General features: G+C 38.8%; 1 protein-coding gene across 1 annotated transcript in view; it reads right to left on the bottom strand.

Moving 5' to 3' along the window:
- Positions 1-27,071, bottom strand: part of alk (ALK receptor tyrosine kinase) — a 250,536-nt gene that overhangs the window by 143,420 nt on the left and 80,045 nt on the right. The gene's annotated exons all lie outside the window — the stretch shown is intronic.

Genomic DNA, 27,071 nt, shown 5'->3' with positions numbered 1-27,071 from the left:
AGACTGCTGTTGTAGATTAGTGTTACGCTTCCAGCGCGATGCATTAATAAGGTAATTTAGTTCATGTTTGCAGAGAACAGAGATGCTTTTTATAGCTGATTGTCTTATTTTGTTTACAAGTTTCAGATGGAATCTGGAGATGATGTGAGGTACTTATTGTTTACGGTTTACATCTTACTTTACACACTTCAGGCTGTTGCAACTAGCTCAGGGGAGAGACTGTATGACACTAGGTGGTACAACCTGAGACATGCACAATAAAAAAAGAAATTGCCTTCTGCATTTTTGTTTTGCCTTTCCCTCCATTGTACCAAACTCGTGCCGAACCATGATGTTTGAACCGAGGTATGAATCGAACCGTGACTTCTGTGTACCATTCCACCCCTAACGGATACATAATGAAAGAGCAGACAAAACGTTGACAAAGAAACTATTTAGTAGGGCTGCTCCCTCTTAATCGATTAGTCGACTAATCGGTTGTTTTGGTATTAGTCAACTTAGATTTCTTTATTCGATTAGTCATGTTTTATGCTTTTTCATGCTGAATGACTTATTTCCAAGAAACGTACGAGCACATCTCTGGTAAACACAAGAATTAAAGTGGTGCTTTTGCATGACTCTTTGCGGAGAAACTCTGATTTACAGATCTGTCGATTAAATCAACTAATCAATTAGTCGATACAATTGAATGATTGTTAGTCGACTAAGAATTTCTTTAATCTAGCACAGCCCTACTATTTAGCCCACATCAAAGATAGACGATCAAGTTAGTAATGTGGGTGGAATTTGTTGTAGTTTAAAACTCAGGATCATTAACAGACGTACATCTGAAAGGGTTTTCATTGTTCTTTGTCTTCAGCAGTAAAAAAAGAGTTCCCAATAAAGAACTGTCCAAAGCAAGGACAAGCAGTTGTTTTGCAAATACAATATATAATTTTCGCAAGGCATCACAATTTAATAACAGTGTTTCCTCTATGTTGATTTGACCGTGGCGGCCCCCCGGGCAACATTTCTGCCCCCCACAGAAATAGGGCTGCATTGTTAAGAGTGCATGTCGGAGAACATTTGTATTTTTAGGTGCATTATTTACATGCTGTAATGCTAATGCTAATGCAAGTAGTTACACTGCATTAAGAGAATTTAATTAATAGTGGGTTTATTGTTATTTGCTACAGAATGCTTAGCCTATATGTCAAGATCAAAGTTGGCCTATATAGTAACTCAAAAAATACAGTTCAATCACAACTGAAAATATGCCTCATTGTATGTGTGTATAGAGGTGAATAAATACATTTATTTGTATTGCAGCAAAATGTCAGTTCCATTTCATGGGTGGTGGTGTGTTCGGACCAACCCCCTTGCTAAAAAAAATCCTAAAGGAAACACTGAATAACTTTTGTAATGATTTAGGAACGTAATAGAAAGTTGTGATTTATACTGTCTGCAGTGGGTTACTGCTAATGTTTCTATTAATGCGGACCAGAGAGACGGAGAAGCAGACTGACCCAGGGACGTGGAGTTCAGACAGCGGAAGGTAAACACTATGTTATGTCGCCAGCGCCAAGCAAAGTAAACAAGCAAGTCAACAGAGAGCCTTAGCAGTGATTTAAAGAGGGTTAGTGGTGACTTCAGCCTGAGGGACAATGTGTCTGGGCCCAGCAAGCTGACTGATTAAGTGGCCTTGTTTATAGATAGAGCTGATAGAAACGCTGCCAAAGGGTCTTTCCCAAATGAGAGAATGACGCCATGGGCCATCCGCTGGGCTGTCAGTCACTGCTTAGCTGTGTTCGTTTGCAAAAGGTGCACAGGAGAAGTAAACAGAAATGCAGATTGTGGATAATTGAAAGTGGATGATTGTGTCATTTCAGTTTTTTTTCTTGCATATATATTTACCACTGTCATTACTAATACCGCAGGTTTGCCTTACCTTGAGTCATCGGCTTCCACTGTTCTGTAAAATCCAGTTTGTTGCATTAAAAAACATCTTATCATTTGAAATGTACTGCATGTATTTACTAAGAATTGCATTTCGCAGCCAAGCATGTTAATTGGGATGTCGGTTTTCATTTTCTGCATCACCAAGATCTTCACATTATATTCTTGCAGAACTGAATTCTTAATACAATACAATGCAGCAAAATACAGCAAAGCTTGTGATATTATAAAATTACAAATTCTGCTAAAAGGCAAAACCCTCGCCCAACACCAGTGGTGGTGCAGCAGTGGTGCTAGCAGTTGAAAATAAACGGCTGGTGAAGCCATGTCGCGTGTCTAAAGACTAAAGTACAGGGCCCTTTGTAAATCTGAGCCAAGGACTGCAGCACAGACCTTACACACACCCATGTGCAGATGCCCACTGAGCAGTACTAATTGTGGCCGCTTAGAAATAAACGCCAAACTTATTATTTTTACCCGTCCATACTTTCTTTTCTGGTCTGGACCAACAACCATCCCCGTAGCATGCCCACTCCTCCAGTTTCTATTGGCCTAATTTTTAACACTGCCTCTTATGATTCATAAACACTGAATTAATAATAATAATAATGTAATAACTCTCGTGTTAGTAATCATAGAAGCTGCATTGTCCATCACAAATAAAAATAAATTTGTCTTAACAAACAAACTCAGATCGCTATTGTTTTACCTTTGGAACAAACACACAACACACAACAAAATCTAACACTGTGAAAAAATCCAATTGTTGAGTGTTGTTTCAAAAGAAATTGTTAAAATAAAGCCTGACTATTAACCCTAAGTGCTCTGTGTCAATAGTCTATTATTGCTGATTACACAAATAAAAATCATTAACAGCAATTAAGACAACAATTACTACTAATGATCTACCCTTACATAAAAGTAAGGTTGTCTAAATGAAGTAGCTATTAAGAGTAAATTTGATTTTAATATGTTGCTAATTGGAGCTTTTCAACTCAACCTTTTTTCTAAACAGTGCTAAACTAAAAAATGCCTGACAACTTCCAAGTTAAGTCAAAACATTCCTACATATCTTATATTATAAGCTCAGGCTTATAATGAACTACATAAGCCCAGACCATTAAACAGAATTGTTTATTCGGCAAACTGATCATGGCTAAGCTAGCCTGGCTCCGCCCTCCTACGTACTTACGCTCAAAACGTTGAGGTTGTGCGCTAGAAAGATGCGAGCGAAGCCATTCGGTCCGTTGTGGCAACGCTGCCAAATATCCAGAAGTTAAAGCCAGAGCAAGAACAATCTTTGCTGAGTTGTGTTGGTGGCCACGATGTTGTGGCCCTCCTCCCCACGGGCTTTGGGAAAAGTTTTTCCAGCTCCAGTTAGTGGGGAAGGAGTTGGCTAAAGCTAACGCTAGTGATGCTAATGCTAAATATAAGCCGATAGTTGTTGTCGGTCTCCCCTCTTGTTGCACATGACATACTGTACGTCACGACCAAACGTTAGCGATTGGTTATGGCAGATCCAATAGTTTTAAACTTCAACAGAGTACCTGCCTTCAAGGGACTTAACACTTGTCAATGGAGAGTGGCCAGACTCTCTGTACAAATGAAATGTACCAGAGTCTGGTAGGACCAGGCTATGGCTAAGCACCAGCAACTACACTTAATATGAATAACATTATTGGTAACACTTCCAGGCTTCAAATGCCCTTGTCAGAGAGATGTCTCTGTCCCATTACTGCATTGTTTTGATAGTTTAAAGTTGGCATTTTAGAGCTGCAAGAGGCCACCCTTTCACAGTCAAGATTATTGCTACTTTATTGGGTCTGCCATGCACTCTTGTCCATGTCAGAGAAATTCAGTAATGTGAGCTATGATAGCAAGTCAAAAAGTAAACATTTCATTTCAGCACAAAGGTCATCAAAGCACAAAGAGTAACCTCACAGAAAGGACTTGGAACAAAGTTTGAAAGTATGTATCAAATAGTAGGGCCAAAAACACTCATTAAAAAGGAATGCACTAAAAGGCTCACATACTGACTGGACACTGACAAAAGAGAAAAAGAAACTTCAGAGGCATGTTGAGTGTATGGGCGGGATCGGTTTGTGCAAGTTACAGTCTTGCCTGGCAAGCAGGCTCAAGATCCAACAGCTGAGGGAAATATATATAAAAAAAAACTGGGACACGTACTGCCTTTGTAGTCGAGACAAAAAGGAATGAATACATAAATTAGTAGATCCTCTGAGCGGAAAAAGCACCCAAGTGTTCATGAAAGAAAAAAAAACCTCTCTGCAACAGATATCAACCAAGTGAAACTAGTAATCATAAAATCTGTGGGAAGGTAGATAAGATAGCTTGTTGATTACTCCCCAAGCGAATGCCGATAGTATCTCCTGGAGTGACTTCCTTAAGGCTAGGATATTATCTGATTACGGAACATTAAGAGTTAGATGGTTGTAATAATTCCATTAAGGACTTTTTTCTTCCACCCTTGGATTTCTTATCCCTCTTTCCACTTTTTTTCTGTTTCCATAGAAACGGGGGGAAAGTCTTTAATGTGCATGTGTACGCGCTATTGTGAGAAAAACGTGCGGTCTGCATGTTTAATTAATTTACCAAGATTAGAATGAATGTGTTTTTGTTTACATGAGCACGAGTGCATGAGAGCGCCACAGTTCTACCTGAAGGCTGTTTTGTTTCTCAGTGTTGGTTTACAGTATGTGTTATGGTCAAGGATGGCTGACAAGGGACTGGCTATAGACTGAGGGCCAGCCAGCCGTCCAGCAGCCCCCCCCATAAATACACAGTATGTTACATTCAGAGTTAGAATTACATTCAGTACATTTATGGCGTTTTTCCATTACATGGTACCTGCTTGACTCGCCTCGACTCTACTCTACTCGCCTCGACTCGCTGTGCGTCCGTTTTCCATTGCAGATTTTAGTATCGCCTCAGCGTGGCTGGTCGTCATAGCGACTGCCGTGGGCGTGGCTTAGTAGCTTGCTTTCCCATTGACATATCCCCCGACGCATTTCCTGGTTCTCCGTCTCCGTAAACAACATGATATCAAAGAGATAGTTAACGTTTACTGCTCCAGATTTCCCACCGTGGTCACATATATATGACTCTAGAGTTGCTACTCGCTGCGGTCTCTCACTTCTCCCTCGCTCACTAGCTCCCCCCACACACACACATACGGCAACTCGACACACACACATCACACATGCACACACCAGCGCACCAGTATAACCATCAGGCACTTGTATGCTACGGAGAAAGCTCTGCGTGGAGCCTCCGGCAGCAAAAAAACACAGCTTTAAAAATGCCATCTCTCGCTAGCAATGCAGTGATCAGTGACGATTCTTTCCGACCAATCTGCAGCCTGCAGGGTTTCACGTCACCTTCTCGGCATGCCTCAGCTCGCTTGGAACCTCGACTGAGCAGGTACTAAAAAAAGTACCTGTTAGCAGGTACCAGGTACTTTTTTTCGTAATGGAAAACCAAAAAAGGCGAGTAGAGTAGGTACCATGTAATGGAAAAGCGCCATTACTGTTGTCCTACCATAACCATTCACCCTGTTTTAGTGATACCTTGGATCAATATAAGGGCAGGGGGGATTAAAGCACCACGTATTGAGTGTAACACATAACACATAAAACGGACAGACAACAGAGGGAAGTGAGACGGGAAGATAACAGAACTGACAAGACGGGACTGGACAGGACAGTTGACAAACACAAGGACATATTATTAGTGACTGGGTAGAATGATCGGTGATTCACAATGGGTAGTCACGGTTAGGGTGTTGAAAGGAGCTGGAAAAACATGTTATGCATAAGTTTGGATAGTGTGGATAGTGTGTGGCTATGTGTATGAGTAAAGTGGTAACTGCAAGTACAAAAAAATAAATAAAGTAAAATAAGAGAAAAAGAAAATAAATAAATACGGTAATAAAAATAATGTAAAAGAAAATAGGGAGGGCAGGGTATTGCATAATGGAGGAGGGAGGCATATGTCTGTCCGTTTCTAAATTCAACAAAAACATAACTACAAGCCGTGTACATTACCAGACATATACCGGCCAGCAGCCTCTCAGCTATGTGAGAGGAGTTGATGGATCACAATCCACTGGGGAAAGTCAACACTTCCCTTCCCTGCCAATGTCTCCTGCCTGGCCTACTTGCAGGAAGAAGTCCCAAAGCCTATTTTAACAAGAGGCCTGGAAGCACCACCCAGGGCCACAGCCAATAACCACACACAGTGCAGGCCAGGTAGAGTATCTGTGCACATGCATTGCAGCAGGCTGTATGGACTCTGCTCAAATGATAAAATGTGTGTCTACTACCTGTGTGCTTGGGTGGAGATATGCAATGCGATCAGAAGAAAAGGAAGCTTAATTTACAATGTATAATGACTAAAAAACAGTGTGCTATACTTTCAATTATATCACCTGTCTGTTGTTGCACTAAATTTGAAGTCTAATGAAAATTCAATGACAACAGACTATTTTCAGAGTGGAAACAAATAGTCAAAACATTTAGCTATATTGTAATATTCTACAGATGTTTGTCTTGTTTGTATAATGCTAATTAGAAAACTAACTTTGGAGAAGTAAACATTCTTTCACACATCTGTGTACGGTTATGTCACGTTTTCAGTGTTGGAAGCTGAAGTCATTTTAAAGTCAAGGTAATTGACAGAACATGCTGAATATTGTAGGTGGTATACTGGTCTATAAAAGAAGAGATATGATTAGGATTCAACATTACTTCCTCTCCCTGCTTTTGATGTTACAAATTTGGCTATTATGGAGTGCAAAAGACCAAAACATATATTCACACAAACTGAATTATTTCTTTGTAAACACCATTATCAGTTCAAATTGAGATAATGAAATCCAGGCAGTTGGATTCTGCACCAACCAATTATACTTTAAAGAAGCAGTATTTGCCTTATCGTGGATATTCTGACTACTCTGTTGCTCGGAACAGGCCTCGCTGTTGCTACTGAGCATTAATGTTAACCTTAAGCTCTGCTTTGGAGACCAAAAAACAATCAACACGGACTCTGGTGAAACCACCAGAGGTTGCAGTTGTTAAATGCTGGTACACGGTGGGCCAGTGGTGGTCAGCAGCTCAGCACCTTTTAGTCTGCCGGCTCGGCCACCAACTGGCTTCAGTATCCAAGGAAACGCAAGAGTACTAATCAGCAGTTATTATTCCATATGTAGACTGAGAAAGTTAAAGGACGAGAAGCTAAACAACAGAGCAGCAGCCTTCATGACAGTGGACTGCAAGTGCAACATTTCACAGTAAAACAGCTGAAAGCTGGCCAAGAATCCACTACATCTTGTGACTCCTCAACTGGTTAAACATTGTTTTGCCAGGAGTGGGAGTGAGCAAATAAACAGTGATAAATCCAGGAACAGTCCCTCTGTGACACATCTTCACAATTATTTTTTTTGTAACATTTAATGTTTTGATATTAAAGTAGAGTGCTGCCAGTGCAGTGCGACTGAAAAGATTATGCCAGTTGCTGGATTTTTACCAAAGGCTTACAGTGTTCTTCATGCCCCATTAGAGACTCGTTCCCATCAGTTGAACACATTGTGACGTGAAATCAGATTACTGATGCTCAAAATATAGCCAAGCATTTTAGCCTAGTACAGTGACACTACATGGCCAATAAGCAACACATTTGTAATAATTAATTCTTCCTTACCATGACTAAGCTTTTGGAAATGTTTTGTAAAAATCCATTTAGAACATTCAAACAAAGACAAAATGAGGTTAGAACAAGGGCGGTGGCTGTGTTCACGTTGACTTTTCACTCGCAAAACAAAAGAAATGACAAAGCAGAATGACCTCTGAACAAATGTTGCCATTTGTCTACTGTTTCAATGAGTCAGTTCTCTAGTCTCTAATATGAAAATGTGATTTAATTTTGTCCATGACAAGCCCCGTTACTATTGTGCACAATGTGTTAATTCATGTTGATGTCGTTGTGATACGACACATTGTGAATCAGCACATTGTAATTCCACATTAGTCTCACTTGATATTAGCCTCATATTTACTGTAGGTAGAAAATTGTTTCCTGGCACTCCTGCTTGTGAGGCTGTCAATGCTTTGGCTACACAGCTCACAGTTTGAAGAAAGCCCACCATCACCATAGCAGGGGGTGTCACACAGCTGATACCGTACACACTACTGAAGGTCCTTGCTGGTGCTTAGAAACAGTGAAGGGACTGCGGTAATTTAAAGCTATTCTCCATCACGGAACAACATCATAGTGCAATAGCGCTCAGTCATGCTCAACAAGTCCTTCTGTTTATTATCAGATGGCAGCCATCACTTCCCGCTATGGGCGACAAATTCGCTGCCACATATAAACACATGGGCTAGCATGCCGAGAAAGGCATGTGGGTTTGTGGCATGCATGAGCAGACACACATTAACACAAATCAACAATTAACACTTGATTTACACTCGGTTTCTTGGACCTGAATACATACATTCAGACTTCCAGGAGGCGTACACACTCTGCTTGTGCTCACATCCTCAGCTCTTTGGAGTGGCAGATTGGTTGAGAGGTCATCAACTGTGCTTGTGTTTGCACACACAGATTGGTTGTGGTGATGTCCTCTAGGGATGCGGTGACTGTATTTTTTAAGGACTGGACCACACATACGTATAAGCAAAGAGAAACACATCACCGACCGTGCAGATTCAGTGAGACAGCTCTCATTACAAATGTAGGCCTATATAAAATGCACAAATGCATTGACTTCAAAATGTTTACCCACCCATTTCTGCATGCATGAGGTTCAAAGCGCACACGCAGCTAAAGCTAATTTAATTAGCTATCCTGCCAAACAGGCGCTTCTTTTAATTACTTGTTGCTGCACCCAGCAAAGTCTCTCACTGCTTGCAGAATAAGAAACTCACCATGGATTTTCTTAACTAATGACTGTGTCTACTATAATTGAATATTATTGAACAATGAGACCAGTCAAAAGCTGCTTACATCCTTCCAGACAATTTGGTCCAGAGATATATGGGGTAAAAAACACACAAGCACACACATCCACCATTCCCTCTGAGTGAAGGCAAGTTAGAACATACTCTGTGACTGTCCTGGAGAGGACAGGGTCTTTGGGGAGCTGGCTTTTGTGTTAATAGATCATAGAAATGAGCAGATATGAGAAATAAAACAGCAGGGGTAGGGCATGCAGAAAAAAAAACAACTATCAGTTTTGTCACCAAACCTTGGACCACAAACCGTCCGAATTACAGACACAAACAGGTTCCACATGATATGCCAGAAAGAACAAGGATTACAGCTCGACTGTCGCGATGATGGTTATACTGGTGGAGTATATTGATCCCCCCTTTTCCTTGTCAGAGCCAATGTCACTGAATGGCTGCATCTTGCACACACAAAAAAAGCAACAGTGTACAGTTTAGTTGAAAGAGTTAAGATGCTGTTGACTAAAATGAACCAAATACTGCACAATAATATATAATTCATAGATGATTGCATATGTGCAGTATCGAGAGCTGCTGAGTTGAGGATTGCAAAAGATGTAAAAGATGTAGAATACATCAACAGCAGTTTTGGTTCAATGTATGATTGGCAAGTATAAAGATAGCCTTCAAATCTACGATTGTAATAATTAAGCAGAGACTCATGACACACAACAACACAAGTACTCACAAAAACAAATATAAAGCTCTGCAACCTAAAGTAAACCCTAAAGTAGAGCACCAAGCATTAACAATCTACAATGTCACATTGTTTACGATGAATGGCATATTTATATTTAATTCCAATATAAAAGCGGTTTTGTATTTATCTGTGTAAACATCCTTAGTTGAAATGGACGCGTTAAAATGTAACCCAAAGTACATTATGGGGGAATGTATACAGCATAGTATCGCAATATTTTCTTTGGCAATACTGTATCGATACAAAGACGCCAAGTATCAATCTATTTTTATATATGTGTTGGTCAGTTTGTCTGCTTGACAATCCCACTTTGCAGTAATAACATTAAAGTGAGATGAACAAACAGAGAAATTTATCTTTTGAGATAAAACAGATGTTGACAAAGTTTCCTTTTGGAGACATGATTTGAAATTGGGAAAAATATGAAGTTGGGAAAAAAGGTAATAAATTGCAATATATCGCAGAATATTCAAATATTGTTTAAAATCCCAATCATATCGTGTCGTGACATAAATATCGTGATGATACTGTATCGTGAGGCCTCGGCCTAATGAACATGTGTCTACAATATAAGATAGGGTAGGAGAAGCACTGCCCATGGTTACAGAGTTCACCGACATGGCTCATAAACAAGGCATTTTTTTTTTATATTTTCTGTCTTTACAGGAGGCTATATATTTCTTTATACACTAGCAGTGAGCCAAGGCCAACCCTGGAGGCCTAAATCCATCTGTGTTGCTCTCTGTTTTAATGTGCTCCTCTGAGAGCCACTCATCCCTCTCCCCCTCTCTGCATCTTTGCTGCTGTTGGTCCATTTCTGTTTGTTGGAAAGAGAGAATGTGATTGCCATGGTAACCAAGCCTACTTTCACTGACATGGACATTGCTGGGTTGCAACAAGCAATAACAATCCAACGCATCCACAAAGCCCAGAGTGTATTGAAAGGCAGAGGTCAGATTGCGTTAAAAAGGTGGACAAGCCCTCCACCGTCAATGTACTGAATCTTTGCTGTAGTGGAATCTCATTGTGATTTCTATTCTATAAACGTTCTTTAACCTCCGGAGTCCTAATGCAAAACAGCCAGTAAAGTCATCTAGACGTGCAAATATTGAGAAAAATAAAGCCGTTTAGAAATAACAGAAAATGCAAAGTATTATTTTCCCCAGAGGTTTAAGCACCACTTCTGATTGGTGGGCCACTTTTTTTCTTTTTTTTTTTTCTATCGCTGTGTTTTACCAGCAATGCAGAACAATTCCTCTGCTAGTAAATTTGGCCAAATAGAGAAAGATGTCCATTTATTTGAATTACCCCAGCACAGAAGGAGTCAAAGGAAGCGTTGTTTTCAATAACCTGTTGTAAAAAATACAGGTCCCCGACGTAAAAGCTCTGTTAGTGAGAATGTGATAGTTGGTACTCTTAGGTCTTCAGTTTTCCACATATTCACAGGCAAGAGTTGAATCTCACAGATTTTTTATTTCAACTTAAGCACAAAAAAACATTTGTTTTTGTGTGTCAATTACAGAAAGAAAGACTTAAATTGTTACTTTCCCTCCGTTTTGGAAGCTGATACTACATTTTTCTGTTTTATAATAAAAGAAAACTTTAGGTTAGAGCTAGAATTATTGATGGGTCCAAACCGAAACTGAGGTTTTCCACAAGTCTGTTTTGGATCTGGTTCAAAGTTTAAGACCCGTAAAGACCACAAAAAAATTGTTCTAGTTTGGGTACCAGAGTTGGTCTTTAAAAGCACAGCTTCAGTACTGTACACAAAAAGGAATGAATTTAGTTTGGAGGGACTACTTGATTTCACAGAGCAAAAAGGTAACTTGATTGATATTCCATCAAATCTTTCCTGGCTCTTCTGCCTGCCATTTTTGGAATGATACTGTATTCTTGATTGCAGGCGCTATTACACCTTTGGCTTGGGTCAGCAGCTCAACTTGGCTTCAGACACTGACTGGCAGAGGAGATGCAACTAGCAGGGCATAGATCTCTCTTCTCCCTTTGGCATCCAAGTCAGTGGTATTTCCAAACAGTTACACCGTCAGTCTGGCATTTAGCACAGCAGTTGATGGACACTAATAGGGCCTTGGCTGCTCCACTATTACCCTATAGAGAACCCTCGTCAGCAACTAGTGATCAGTTGCCCGGTCGGTCAGGGGTGTCTAACTACTGTACATGCCTGATTGATCCGAGAGGTCTTAAGGCCGATCTGTAACACAGCCGTTTTATTGGAAGGCTGGTTAAGATTAGTATGGAATTTGCAACATTATTTCCAACAGAATACCATAAACATATATTTTGGCCACACACTATGGATTTATGCAAAGATTGTTTATGCACATATGTGTTGTAACACTGTATGTAATCTCTACAAACATTTTCTAATTCATCATCTGTAGGCAACGAGACAGAACGATAGCCGATGGGCTCCAAGATTGCACTGCGTGTGTGTAATATTGAAGTTCTGCATTCATGTTGTCATCTCGCATCATATTGTAAGATGGAGGCAATTCAAATTCACCCACAAACACTAACTACGCTGTTTTCATTTCAATCTAGGTTAAATGAGTTTGCGCTGCTATCAGTAGGACAAAGACGCATAGCAGTACCTTCCAAGTTCAGAGAACTAAAACTACTTGGTTATGTTAGAGAAAGATTGTCTTCACAGTTCAACTAAACCAAAGGACTCTGTTCTGAGATAGGATCATATATCTGTGGCGTGCTTTAAAGAAGAGACAGGTTAAAGAAGTTGAAAAGTATAGCTAGACGGACCATAGCAGTGTTGTTGTTGTTTTTTTTTTCACGGGTCAATAAGAAAAATAAAACATAATATCACCAGCCGTCATTAAACCTGGTCATATGATGAGATAGAAACAACTCAAAACCAAATGATTCCACTGCAGCAGCATTGGTGCTGATAATGCATAATGAGATATCACATTTTGAAATGGAATTGCCAAGTATTAGGAACTGAGATTTCTGGCAAAGAAGACTTTAGGGCTGGGCGATATGGAGAAAATCAGATATCACGATATTCTTGACCAAATACCTTGATATCTATGTTGCGGCAATATTCTAGGGTTGACAATTGGTGCTTTAACAAAATATCTTCACACTTAGATTTTAGATAAATAATCATCAGTAATGTGGACATAATATCTAAGTGGGTAAAGGCAAATAATAGAACAGCTAGAACAGTCTGGTAAGTTCAGAAAATGACATCACTTTACTGTAATGCAGCCTTTAAAACCAGAAAAAGACAACACTTGTCATATCACGATATCCAAATTCTAAGACGATAGCTAGTCACATATCACGATATCGATATAATATCGCTATATTGCCCATCCCTACTTCTGCCTCACTAACTGAGCTTAACTGAAAAGTGTTGCAGTAATCAGGCTTATACAAACGTCATTGCTTTACTGCAATAACACCTGCAGAGGAATGTTTTGAAGTGGTTGGAACCACCTGACAACTACCTCACTGACTGATTGATTTGTAGGTTCTGGCTTCAGCTAAAAATTGACAACCCCACAAATGACTTCAGCAACTTCACATTTAGTTCATTGCTCACAGTGTTGTGAACTGCGTCATTGTGTAAAATTGCCATGGCCATAGTGTTTCTGCAGGAGGCTGATGGGGTAGTTGATAAATACCTGTGACTCACTGATTACTTGGCCATTTGCTGAGGTGTGTGGCTTACAACCCCCATCTCCCCGCAAAACTCTGCCACAAATTGAAACTTTAAAATGGAAGATTGTCTAATGGTAAACTTTAAAACTACCACCAAGATCAAGAGTATGCCATTTTCTAATCAATCATTACAGCAGTCTGTATGACTGATGAGCATTACTTCAAATGGAAAGGAGGATCTAATCTGTGAAATTGCTTCACTCAGGAAATTTGTCCAAACTGGACAAACATTTTCAAACACGGCCCAGACTCTCAGAACTACGTCAACATGCAAAATATATGGCCTGGCAAATCAATCCATCCTTTTTTAGGTTTAATGTTCTTTTCTTTATATTCTTCTTGTGTTCTTAGGAGCCTCTCTATTTTCCTCAAATGTCAGATGTAAGTAGGGCACCGACTGTTCTCTGCCAAAGATGTCTCCACTCGCCATGACTGTCTCTTATTCCCCTCTTATTTCTGCCATTCATCTTTCTTCTTGCCACATATTATCTTCAAATCTCTCTCCTTCTAATCTCTTTTTACTCCATCAGTGCCTGTGACAATTTTTCCTACTCTCTTTTCTCATATTGTGTCTGTGTCTCATTTGTGGTCTTACTGCCTCTTATTTCAACTCAACGGCAATTTCACTCCCTCTCCCAGAGAACTCCAATCTGTTTGTGTCCAATCTCTTTTTGCGTCTCTCTCTCTCTCTCTCTTTCTCTCTCTCCTTGTGTTTCTGTCAACACTGGCCATCTTGTCAATCTCCCCTTCTCTTTCCACCTTCTCGCTTCCATATCTTTCTCTCCCCTACTGTTAACCAACCAGGCATTGGGGACAGCCCTTGCTGTGTCTCTGCCTTTGAAGAAGTGAAAAAAGGGGCCTCACTGGTAGCGAAGAGATTTCTGTTTTCTGTCAAGACCGGTCATAGTATTTCAAAGACTGAAGCAACACAATGACAAGCAGCATAAGAAAGCAGACACAATACATGCAGACAGTGTTGCATGAGGGGAAAAGGTGCTGATGACTAAAACTGTCTGACATCTCTGCATGGTTGCCCATTTGACTGGTTGAAAACACTTTTAAATGGGAGTTTGAAAGCAGCTGCTGTTCTTACATTCTCACAGCTTACTGTGCTGGTTTTGGTTTGCATCCCATCAATCATAACTCAAGTACAAAAATAATTTTCTTTTTTGCTAACTCGTGATGCTTTTCCTACTTTTTCCTGAACGGCTCTTATTGTTTCTCATCAAAGTTAATTCAACATCAGGGACAGGTCCTGGTTTACTGTAACAAATACTCATGCTCTGCAGCCTTAAGGCATATACCCTGAGGATCGGTAACAACTGCTCGTACTTTACCAACATCCTTGCTCCCGGGGCTAGCAGACATGCACCTTTCACCCTCTGCTCTTTGCACTGTATGTAGCAAATCACCCCTGAGGTGTTTTCCCCCCCAGATGCATTCATAACACGGCCTATAACTTTGAACTCGCCCGGTGCTTGTGCCTTCAACTTTCCGACCCCATCCTCACCACCAACAATTCACTTTGACAGTCCTGCCTGTAGTGTTGAGAAGCAGACTTTTTTTTTTTTTTTTCTTCCACTTGCTCTCCATCTAATTAGTGTCAATGCTCAATTCCTCTCTCCTCAACACGCCACTCACTCGCCTCCGACCCACCATCAAACCTCTCAGCCCAATTTATGTTTAAAGCGCCATCCGTAGATGTAGGTAAGTGGGGATTATTACTGCAGAGTACCGGGGGACAGCAGGATGTACATTATTTAAAGCTCTCTTTACTTAAATCGGATGCTCTATGAAAGGAAGTCGTCTACGATTTCTTTAACTTTTTCAGTTGAAAAGTAAGTTTCCTGTTTTTTAACAGACATGCCACCCACAGCAAGATCAAACTATACAGGCATTTGCTTTCTGATTGGCTCAGGCTTTATAAGCTGGATGTGTATCTTCTGTCTCAGTGTCTCTAGTGGTGGAGAGGCTATAAGAAATAGAAGTAAAAAAACTACAAATAAAAATACAAACACAGACCAAGAAGAGCTCAGTGAGGAAAACCCCTTTAGAAAGTAATTTCAAATTAAAGAGTGAACTTGGTTGATCACAACTTGGGTGAAAGTAACAAAGAACAGGAGCAGGGGAGTGAGAGGAGAGACAATGGGAGAAGGCCAGCAAGACATGTAATAGGGGAAAGGAAAGGTCGAGGATATACCCAGCAATCTTAGAAATCACACCCACACACACACAGAATAGAGTACTGGCTTTGGAAAGCCGGCATCAAAGTGGACGATGAACCGGCATCCTGTTGGTGTAATATTCAACCTAACAGGTAATCTGTGGGGGATCACTGCTAAATCCTAGCATGAGTGGACACTAGTGGACCCGTGTGTGTGTTAACTGTAAAACTTCTGCTGAACACCCACATATTTATTGCAAGAGGCAGAGGGGTAGAGAAAGTATGTGGGCTATATAGAGTAAATGAGGACACTAATCAGGATTAATATACAACGTGTTTGTGAGAGTGTATAAGCAAATTGGTGTGTTCACGTGACTGACTCTCTCAGGTTTTCCACACATCACTTCGTGAGGTCTACACAAATCTGCTATGAATGTGAATTGAAATACTTGTAAATGTGCACAGCTATATTTTCAATAGATATTTCTGGCATATAATAATTGTGTCACTGTGCGGCATTGCATTGGAATTATAGAAAGTCAATGACCCTGCAAGAATGAGTGAAAGCCGGGTGTCTCATTAAGTTGTGTAATGACTGTGTGGGAGTCAAAAGTGTAAATAGGGGTCACATGTTGGTCTGTTATTTTGAGAAACCTTAAAATCTTTAGATCCAACGATGTATAGCATGTCCATATTGACAAGTTTTGAACTTTTGTGGTTAAATGCTTAATGTGAAACACATCCAAACTTACGGCGGGGACCCGGTGGTTATGAACAGGTAAATGTGCCGTTTCATTCGTTCTGCTTCTTCTGGAGCTAAATAAAAAAGCTTAAATGTGATGGAAGAAGTAACTGGCCCCGTCCTTTAGGATTGCTTACCTGAGAATACTGCCAATTTATGAAAATCGAACACAAGCAGCTCTTTGGATGTCTGGAACTGAAGCCTGGTTAGTGATCCATAAAACCAATCCTTAGGAGAGGCAGGCTTGGTATCAAAGCGGCACCTACTGACACAGTGCAGTGGCCACAATACAAGAGACTGACTTTATGCCAAGAGGTTCCATCACGAACATTCACTTGTTACAGCATTTAACAACAACCAAACACTTTTCACACACAACACAAAATTATCCAAAATTTTATTTTTAGAGCAGTTAAGTGGATAATAGCCTTCCTGTGTATCACAGGCTTGATTATGAAAAACTAATTAGCTTAAATGGGCTAAATTGCTCTCTAACAGGTGAGCACATACACCCTCTTGTTATTTAGCATGCTTCAACGCATTGAATATGTTTTTAAACGGCAGCTCTTACTTTCACAGCACTGATAAACACAAGGGCTGCTGGCTTAGTGGAAGTATTTTTTAGTTACATCAAGTCCTGACCACATGGTTTCCTGTGGGCCGTTTTGCTGTGAGCCAATGTCCAGTCTTTGATATTATTGTGACATAACAGTTTGATAAAATACTGGCCCCAATACATTCAGACCAGACCAGCTTAATCTCCGGGAGGCATTCCTTCTTAAACACTAGGAGGTTACCCAATATTCTTTTCCCCCCCTCTACCGATTCACCTGAAATTGTTTTGTCCTTAGATGCTGAAAAAGCATTCAATCATGTAGAGTGGAGGTACCTATTTTATACTCTTGATACATTTGGCCTCAGTCCAGGCTTTATGGCATGGATAAAACACTACGCATCCCTTGTAGCCTCAGTCAACGTCAATGGCATAAAGTCAGGGTTATTCTCATTGCGCTCATTGCACAGGGGCACCTGCCATTGTTGTCCCCTATCCCGATTATTATGGGAAGTCGAACCTTTGGCCATATGGCTTCAGAGTGAGGGAAGGTTTGAGGGCGTCTCACGCTGCAGCCTGTCCCATAAGCTTTCCTTTTATGCTGACCACCTCTTCTAATATGTTTCCAACCCTTGGTCCAGTCTCCCTATAATCTTAAACATACTGGAGAAATTCAGCAAATACTCAGGTTATAAACTTAACCTTGGAAAGAACAACTGTATCCCTTTTAACTCCATGGCTGATTGTTTCCCTCAGGGCTCTTTCCCTTTCAGGGAGGCATCAAATATCTTGGTGTTCTGGTGACAACTTAATTTTCTGAGCTCTTTACTAAAAAGTTTAACCTATTATTCGAGTGCTGTATATCAGAACTTACTGGGCTTTGCTCCCCGTCTCTTTAATTGGGCATGTCAATCTGATTAAAATAACAATATTACCACAATTTCTCCATCACTTTCAGCATGTAAATCCTTTTTTTCTGAGCTCGACCAAATGATAGGCTCCTTTTTTTGGGCTAACAAGCGGGCATGAATTAGCCAAACAGCTTTCCATCTTCCTAAATCCAAAAGGTGGAGTAGCTCTCCTGAATCTCCGCTATTACTACTGGCCCTGTAATATTAAAAAGCTTCTCTTTTGGAACATTTTTACATCGGACGAAAAACCACATTGGCCTCACCTCCGCGCATTTTTTTACTTTGGTCAGTGGTTTACTCTCAACTCCCTATGTCAACCCAATTGTAACCAATACATTGTTGATTTGGAACCAATTTAGAAAAGTGCTTGGCCTGCACTCGCAATCAGGCCTAACACCAATTCTCCGCAATCACCGATTCCTACCATCCTGCTCCGATCCAACCTTCCAGACCTGGTTGGACAAAGGCCTTCGGACTATAAATGACCTCTTTGTAGCTGGTGTCTTCTCCTCGTTTGCAGACATGTCAGCAAAATATACCCTACCCAACACTCATCTGTTTCGCTTCTTTCAGATCAGGCATTTCACAAAATCTTGTTCTCCTCAGTTCCCCAATCGTCCTCCAGAGTCAGCGATGGTTCGCTTCTTCGATCTCAATTTCAGTCGAAAAGGTCTTATAACAAGCACATAAAATTAGTTTTTTCAGCCTTGCCGTTTACGTGCAGAGATTTCTCCAGATTCTCCGGATCTTTTAATTATATTATGGACTGTAGATGATAAAATCCCTAAAGTCCTTGCAATTGTATGTTGAGAAATGTTGTTCTTAAAGTGTTCTATTACTTTTTGCTCACACAGTTGTTCACATTGGTTCAAGTGGTGAACCTCACCCCATCCTTGCGTGTGAACGACTGAGCCTTTTGGGGATGCTCCTTTTATACCCAATCATGACACTCACCTGTTTCCAATTAACCTGTTCACCTGTGGAATGTTCCAATCAGGTGTTTTTTTCCCCCCAGTCTTTTGTTGCCCCTGTCCCAGCTTTTTTGGAACATGTTGCAGGCATCAAATTCAAAATGAGTGAATATTTGCAAAACAGTACTTTGTAGTACTAATTATAATAGTTTTGGAAATATATCCAGACAGATAAAGTGGCTGCGCCTGCAGATTTGCCTAAAATACAAGACCTCCCCCAAAGTGCCCTGAAGGAGGGTCTGGATACTCCGCATAGCATTCGGGGATGGGAGGAAAACGTGCTCTGGTTTAATAGCATTTTTTTAAACCAATCACAATTGTCATGGGCGGTGCTAAATTCCACATAGAGCTGCTGCAAAATAGTTGTGCTAGAGAAAACTCAGATTGGACAGATTGTCTAGCTAGCGGTCTCAATTTACCATGCAGAGACCTGGGCAGCAGTCAACAATAGTCCTAAAAATACCAAATTTAAAATTCCAACACAAAGAAAGCGGAAGGAAACAGAAAATACATGCATCCGGCGGAATATCCTGCAGCACCGGAGCAATCCCGTAGTGGAACGCAAAGGATATAGACTATACAAGACTGGACTATTGGCCTTGGTAGAGGTCTGCGCTCTTCGAGTGCCCTTCTGGTAATTATTGATGAATTAATGGCACTTTAATGTTGCAGCTGGTAAAGGTGGAGCTAGTTTTAATTACTTGATATACGGCTGGGAAGCTTAATGTATAACAATAATAAATCATCATTTTTAATTATTTAAATAATGTATTGGTATATTGCATGACTAATCTGAATCTACAAAGTAACTAAAGTTATCAATCAAACGTAGTGGTGTAAAAAGTACTATATTTGCAGGGAATAGGGCATACAATCCAAAACAAATATGCTGACTCCACAAAAAACTCTTTACTTTATAGAAGCAGCTCCAGAATGTTCAGAAGTCTTCTTTCTTTGGTTTCTGAGGAGAACGTGAGCTAGTGTTATTTATAAATATTCAGTGCTGGAAAAAGTACTCAGGTCCTTAAATTAAGTAAAAGTAAAAATACAATAATCTTAAAATTAGGGCTGGGCGATAAAACGATAACGATATGTATCGCGATAGACACATAATCAATATCAATAGAAAATGCGGTCGATAAAACGTTTGATAACTGGTTTTTCTTCATCAGAAGAAACCAGAGGTTGTGAATCAAGTTTGGTTGCATGAACAAAGGCCCTCACTCTCTGGCAACCTAGCAACGTGGGGAGTGACACTCTAACAGCCAATCATGTAACAGTATCATGTTTGGTTGCGCCACATCGCTGTCTCGTGTTCTTCAATAACAGAACCGGCGTGGAGTGGAAAGTGAGTGCCGCAGCGAGCGAGGTAAATCGTTGATAAAACAGGAAAAGTCAGTATCGCAGTTTTGGGGATTTTATAAGTCTGACCGTAGTCAGACCAATGTCGTCAGACCAACACTGGTAATACCATAAACTTGTTTTACCAAGTTAGCCGCGCTCACACTTTGGAGCACAGCCGTATTCGCCATCAACGTCCAACAACATCTGCAGCTGCAACACGGCACAAGCAGCAGACCACCATGGAGAGGTACTCTGCATCAGCGCCTTACTAAACGCTACAAAGAAATAACGGAGGCAGACATGCTGAGCACTGTCCAGAAGCCAGGTTACCAACCTAACACTAAACCTGCAGAAAATAGTTCCTTCTCAGGTTTCTTATATTTAGCTAACACTTTGCACTATTTTATGACACTTTATTAAGCACTTCTTACTTATTCTTTAATTTTGCACCTTAATGTTAAGAGATAATTGTTAAGTGTTCATTGTGATTTTAGACCTGTTTACATTTGAATTATTTGAGTGTTTTCCATGGTTGTGTTGACAATTCTGCTTTTATAACTGAGGGGATTATAATCAGAGCAGGGTTAAGTTTAAAATAAAAATGTTTAAATTTAATATATTTTTCTCCTGGTCCTTATTTTAAATAGGTCATAAAAAAAATCAATAATTATCGATATCGACCGATATGAAAAACTTATATCGTGATACAGTTCTCAACCATATCGCCCAGCCCTACTTAAAATACTACATTACAAGTAAAAGTCCTGAATTCATAGTGACTTGAGAAAAGGTTCAGTATTATCAATTAAACATAGGCCTTGTAACGTAAACTCATTCTGAATAATGGCTCCATTTAAGGTGTTGGTATTATAGAATATTATATTATTCTGTTTTCATCACCAATGAATAGATGTCGGAGCATTTTATTGTTGAAGTTTGTGTATGTGGAGCCAATTTTCGGTACTTTGTATACTACTGGGTACATGTGTAGTAAGCCTCTCCATTTGATCATATAAATATATATATAAAAATCCTCGATGCAAAATGACTTGCCTCGAAGCTTCGTTAAATCAACTTTACCAACGTTGTATCGCTGACGGACGGTGTTTCCGCACCGAGCATTATTACTGTCGCACAGACGCGGCTCAGTCTGCTGCTGGCGACACATGCCAGAGCGTAAATAGTGAGGGGCTAACAGTACAGATCCACTTTTGCGACACAACCAGAGACAGGCTGGAGAAAACGACAGAAAGTGTCCAAAGCTTGGAATCAGTTCAAACGTAATTAAAACTAAAACTCTGTACAGTGTGTCTACTGCAAAATCAAACTAGCTTAGCACGATAATAGCACGACGTCAGCGCTTTAGCATCTCAACAAAAAACATGGAGTCTAACTTAATCATCCATACCACGAAGAGGACCCAACGATGTAACTACACCAAACACAACAACTACCAAAATCAAAGACGTAGTGGTGACCACGATCTGATCTAAAGAGCTGGCGTGTTGACTATCCCTTCAGAAAAACAGCTGATTGTTGCGCATCTCTCTCTCTCTACACAGAGAAACAGCTGATAAACGATCTAATAGCATAACACTAGTGTAACAGAGCTGTGTGACATAATCAAATATATAAATGAAAATAGGTTGAGTATAACTAATATTTACATATAGGCCTACTGTATATACAGATCAGTCTCAGGTTGAAACTTGTAGTTCTGAAAGTTAAGTTGCACAACTTAATGTAATGTTTGTGTATGTTTAATGTATGCCTTAGTTTGAGGTTGATATCATTTGAAAAAAAAATCCTTAAAAACAATGTAATATGGCACTTAAATGCACTTAATATGTTTAGTTTTTTGAGAGATGATATTGTAAGCCATGTAGGCAATACAAATGTTGCTTTTTTCCGAAAATGTTGCTTTTTCCCCCTAGTTTTTGTTGTTTAAAAACGCAAAAAATAAATTATCTGATTAATCGATTGATAAAGTGCTAGATTAATCAATTACAAAAAGAATCGATAGCTGCAGCCCTAGTGTCAAATAAATGTAGCGGAGTGAAAAATACATTTCCCTCCAAAATGTAATGGAGTAAAATGACTTAGTAGCCTAACATGGAAACTGGATGGAAAAGTACCGTACTTTAGTAAATGTACTTAGTAAAATTCTACATCTGAAAATATTGACACAAATGCCCCAGGGACTTACATTTAATATCTTCTTTATACCAACTAATATAATACAATAATGATTACACCTGCAGGCCATGATAAACTGTAAGTGTTACTATTATTAATGCCCAGGGCAAGCTATATAACTCATGCATATGTACAAAATGATTGGAAATTTGTTTATTTGTTTATTTATTGAGGATCCCATTAGCTGAAAGTCTATGCAATCAGCTAGTCTCCCTGGGGTCCATTCTAAAAAAAAATTACATTACAACAACAATGTACACATTTCAATCATAACAAAATCGCATATACACATTTCATATCTATACATACGTACACAAACACATACATATATACAATCTAGTTTCCATTCATAGGACTAAATATTTATACAATATTAATATAATTACTTTAATAAAAACATAAAAACCTACATCAACACAAAACATCTAAGATTTCTTTTAAATGACTGCTTATTACAAAGCTGACGCACTTCAATAGGAATGTTATTCCAGATGACAATAGATCTATACAGGACAGTTTTCATCATAAAATTTGTTTTTGGATAAGGTATTGTTATATGACCAGTATTTGCCTTTCTAGTGTTATGATTATGCACGGAGTTGCAATACACTAATTGATTAAACTGAGTAATCGGCATTTTCATTGTCAATGTTTTATATATCATAGTACCTAAAGTAACTGTTATTCTTTGGTTTAAAGTGAGCCATGAAAGAGTGGAATACATCTGATCTCTACTTGTTTTAATTGAGCAGCCCAGTACAAGTCTTGCTGCTTTATTTTGCGCGACCTGAATTTCAGTTAAGTCCTTTTTAGTTGCAGAGGACCACACCTCGGTGCAATATGACAAATGACATAATATTAATGACTCTGTTACTATTTTTAAAGTTTCCAAATTTACATATTGACAACATTTTTTTGTTATTGCAATGCCACATCCTATTCTGTTAACAATCATGTGTTCTGTCCATGAGAGACTACTATCAATAACCAAACCTAACAGTTTAGCCTTTTCTACTTGTTGTATTCTTTGTCCGGCTATTTGTAACTTTAATTCCAATCCTAGCATAATTTTTTGTTTTGATCCGATGATCATACTATTTGTTTTGGATATATTTAATGCTAATTTGTTTCCACTAACCCACTTATATCCACCGAATCTAATTCTCTAGACAGAACATGATTAATTTTATCACATGAATCTGAAGCATAGTAAACAGTTGGGTCATCTGCAAACATTGTCATTGATGCTTTTTTAACAGTTAAGGGCAAATCGTTAATAAAAACCGAAAACAAAAGAGGACCCAAGCAACTTCCTTGTGGTAAACCACAAACTAAACTTTTGCAATTAGATAAAGAACCATTATAAAAAACCTGCTGAGTTCTATATGAAATAACTTTTCATTAATGTAACAGCAGAGGGAGAAAATCCGTAGCTCTCTAATTTCTCAATTAAAATATGATGATCAATTACATCAAAAGCAGCACTGAAGTCCAACATAACCACACCAACTATTTCAGAATTATCCATACTTCTAAGCCATCCATCGGTCATTTGTGTAAGAGCTGTACTGGTCGAATGTGCCTTTCTATATGCGTGCTGAAACATAGTCATCAAATTATTATTCTTATTATATACTTATAGGTTACATTTATGCCCATTATAAGGTAATCGATTGTCTTTTATTAATGGAATAATTTTTACTTACTTCCACAAAGATGGATAAATCCCACTCGCTATGCACTGATTAAATATATAACACAACGAAGCAGCAATATATTCAGCAGTTTTGTTCAATACTATGCTGTCTAAGTTGTCTGTTCCTGGACTACCATGTGTTGGAAGAGACTTTAACAGGGCCATAACTTCAGCAAATTGTACGTAATTAAAATTAAAGCTACACACTTTATCTGCCATGATTTCATTTTTGATCAATTCACAGTAATTCAATTCTTCTGTTCTAAATCCTTTTCTCAAATTACCAACTTTATTTATAAAATGATTATTAAAATAATCAGCAATGTCTTTAGAATCTGTTATAAAACCTCCGTCAGACTCTACAAAAGAAGGTGATGCATTTTTATTTCTCCCCATAATTTCATTTAGAATACGCCAGAGCTTTTTGCCATCATGCTTAACATTGTCTATTCTATTTTTGTAGTACTCTCTCTTTTTCCTTTTATTAATTTTAGTAACTTGGTTCCTTAATTTACAGTATATTAATCTGTCCTCCAATACTCTCGTTTTCACAGCCACTTGTTTAGCTTAATCTCTTTGCTTCATCATATTTTTCAATGTTGAATCAATCCACCTCCCAGCATGTGATTTTATTTTCCTATTTTTCATCGGTGCATATTTATCAACAATATTCAAAAGTATACTCATGAAAGCATTTAAGGAATCTCCTAGGTTGTGTCCACCGTACACATCTTTCCAGTCAACATTTGTTACCTGTCCCACAATCTTTTCGATAGCAGATACTTTATAAGACCTTTTATAAGTACTAAAAATGGCTTTAGCTTTAGGGACCTTAGCTATCTTATTAACAGCAATGAGATTATGATCACTGAACCCTACTGGTATTGACACAACATCATTACATAATTCTGGTACATTAGTATAGATGTGATCAATACATGTTGCTGTTGTAATAGAGAATCTTGTTGGCACATTAACAATTTGATGTAAATTACAAACACATATATAGGAAAGTAATTTCTTTTTCTTTGTGCATTTATCATCATTCCAATCAATATTCATATCTCCAAACAAATATAATTCACAATTGACATCAGAGACTTTATCAAGCATTTCACCTAAGCGTGTCAGATAATCCAAGTGTGCATTAGGAGGTCTATAACAGCAGCCCACATGCACTGGTTTCATATAAGGTACATGGATTTCTACCCATATAGCTTCAATGTCATTACATGTTAAATTATGTTTTAACTTACATGTTGCTTTGCACAAGAATGGCCACACCACCACCAAATCTATTTCTGTCCCTTCTAAAAATATTAAAACCTTTAACTAATAATTCCGAGTTTTGAATAGAACTTTTGAGATGTGTCTCAGATAGGGCTAATATATTAATTGAATACTTGTGCACTAAATCATTAATGTCTTGAATTTTATTCCTTATGCTACAAATATTTAAATGTGCCAAAACCAAACCTTTACTAGTTTTAGTTGTACACATTAGTATGATATAAGGAATACAATTACCAAACCCATCAGAAACATAATCCTTTTACCCTAAAATGTATCTCAGTCCTAAGTCCTTTCATCTCTAGGCAAAATCACCAATTTATCATACCTTAGTATTGCCTTTTCACCTTGGGCTCTAGCAGCTTTAAGCTTTGGCCACAGTTCCTTTCTTCTTTGAAGCACAGCCCCAGAGAAATCTTTGTTTATGTAAGTGTTAGTACCCTTAAGCTTTCTAGCGGAGGAAAGAATGCGTTGTTTATCCTTCAAACGCAGTAGATTCACCATGATTCTCCTTGGCCTTCCGCCCTCCTGGTACTGACCCATCCTCTGGACACGCTCAATTTCAATCTTCCCATCCAGTCCCAGATTATTGGAGAACATGTGTTGTATCTTCTGCTCCAAACCACTCCAACTCTCTTCCTTATCATCTATTATACCATCAATGACTAAATTTTTCCTTTTATGTTGATTTTCAATGAGGTCAAGCTTAGTGAACATTTCACCAATGTCTTGTTTTAAATTCATTAAGTCGTTTCCAGAAGATTTTATTTTGGCTTCAGATTCTTTATATGCTGATTTCATCTCCTCCATCATTTGTTGTGTGAATTCCAGACTTGTCTTCAACTCTTGTACATTGCGTATAACACCATCCAATCTCTTATTTGTTCCCTCCATAAACACTTGTATGAAACATTTAAAGTTGTCTTGCTGCTGAGTTATCATGTCTTTATAAAAATCTCTCTGCTGCTCCAGCTTTTGAGAGAGTACACTCATGGTAACAACAGAATCCTCCTCACACACTGCAGCTTTAGTTTGCTTAGGAGCCATGATCTTACCAAGATGTACAAAAGGATAGTTGAATGATGTAGCATTAGATAGTTGAATGAAATAGCATTCCAATAAACAAAATCAGAATGATATATGATAATTAATATTGATATTTATAAAAAAAAAGAATAATCTTGCTTACAGAGACAGAGACAGCTGGGATATAAAAAAAAAAGAAAGAAAAGAAACAAAGGGGATTTGGATTTTATCTGGAAAAGTTTTGTGTTCAGTTTCACATTGATAAAATGCATTGCGCAAATAAAAGTTATAGGTAGTGTAGTGCCAGTTATCAGCAAATCAAATTTGACTAATATAAATTGTTTTATAATTGAGTTATAAGAGTTTTGGATGATAAAACAGACAAAGTCAAAGGCCAGGGGTTCCATTTTAACCATTAGCCTGTTGGTTCAGAAGAACACAGATTTTCCAACTTGAATCCACAGATATTTACATACCTGCTGCCTGTTTTTTTCGAAAGAAAAAGAAAAAAGCAGAAGAAGGCAGGAGAAGAAGAAGTTAATAGTTAGTCTAAGAAGACAAAGTCACACAGAAACAACTGAACAATGGAAAATCCAAGGACACAGATGATTACGTACAGGCCTCTCTGCACAGAGATGGTTTCATCTTGTTTGAGGATGTTTCACTGCAAAATCACTCATTTCATACAGACCTTAACATTAAGCTAACTGAAAAGACACAGACACTGACTTCCTCATCTTGGAATAATTGTGCATAGTTGAATTGGCAAAATTAATACAATATGGAAAAGCCAGACTGAATTAACTATTCCAAATTGAT

The sequence above is a fragment of the Perca flavescens genome, chromosome 20 (genome assembly GCF_004354835.1).
Source record: "Perca flavescens isolate YP-PL-M2 chromosome 20, PFLA_1.0, whole genome shotgun sequence".
In the NCBI taxonomy this organism is placed as follows: domain Eukaryota; kingdom Metazoa; phylum Chordata; class Actinopteri; order Perciformes; family Percidae; genus Perca; species Perca flavescens.
The sequence above is the reverse complement of the archived record's forward strand: the minus strand, read 5'-3'. Positions and strand labels throughout refer to the sequence as shown.